Source organism: Perognathus longimembris, chromosome 1 (assembly GCF_023159225.1).
Source record: "Perognathus longimembris pacificus isolate PPM17 chromosome 1, ASM2315922v1, whole genome shotgun sequence".
Lineage (NCBI taxonomy): Eukaryota > Metazoa > Chordata > Mammalia > Rodentia > Heteromyidae > Perognathus > Perognathus longimembris.
In genome coordinates this window covers 2,892,449-2,892,689 of record NC_063161.1, presented here as the reverse complement: position 1 = coordinate 2,892,689, position 241 = coordinate 2,892,449, and positions in this window count along the sequence as shown.

Genomic DNA, 241 nt, shown 5'->3' with positions numbered 1-241 from the left:
CCGCCCCCCAAGGCGCCCCGCCCATCGATGCCCCGCCCCCTAACACCCCGCCCACTGACGCCCCCGCCCTCTAGGCGCCCCCCTCCCATGGCCCTGCCCACTGATGACCCATCCCATGGCCCCGCCCTCCGACATCCTGCCCCACGCCCCACCCACCAGTGTTCTGCCCCCTAGGCCACCCTGCCCCTGCTGCCCTGCCCATGGCTCCCCACCCACTGGTGCCCCACCCAGTGACACCCCG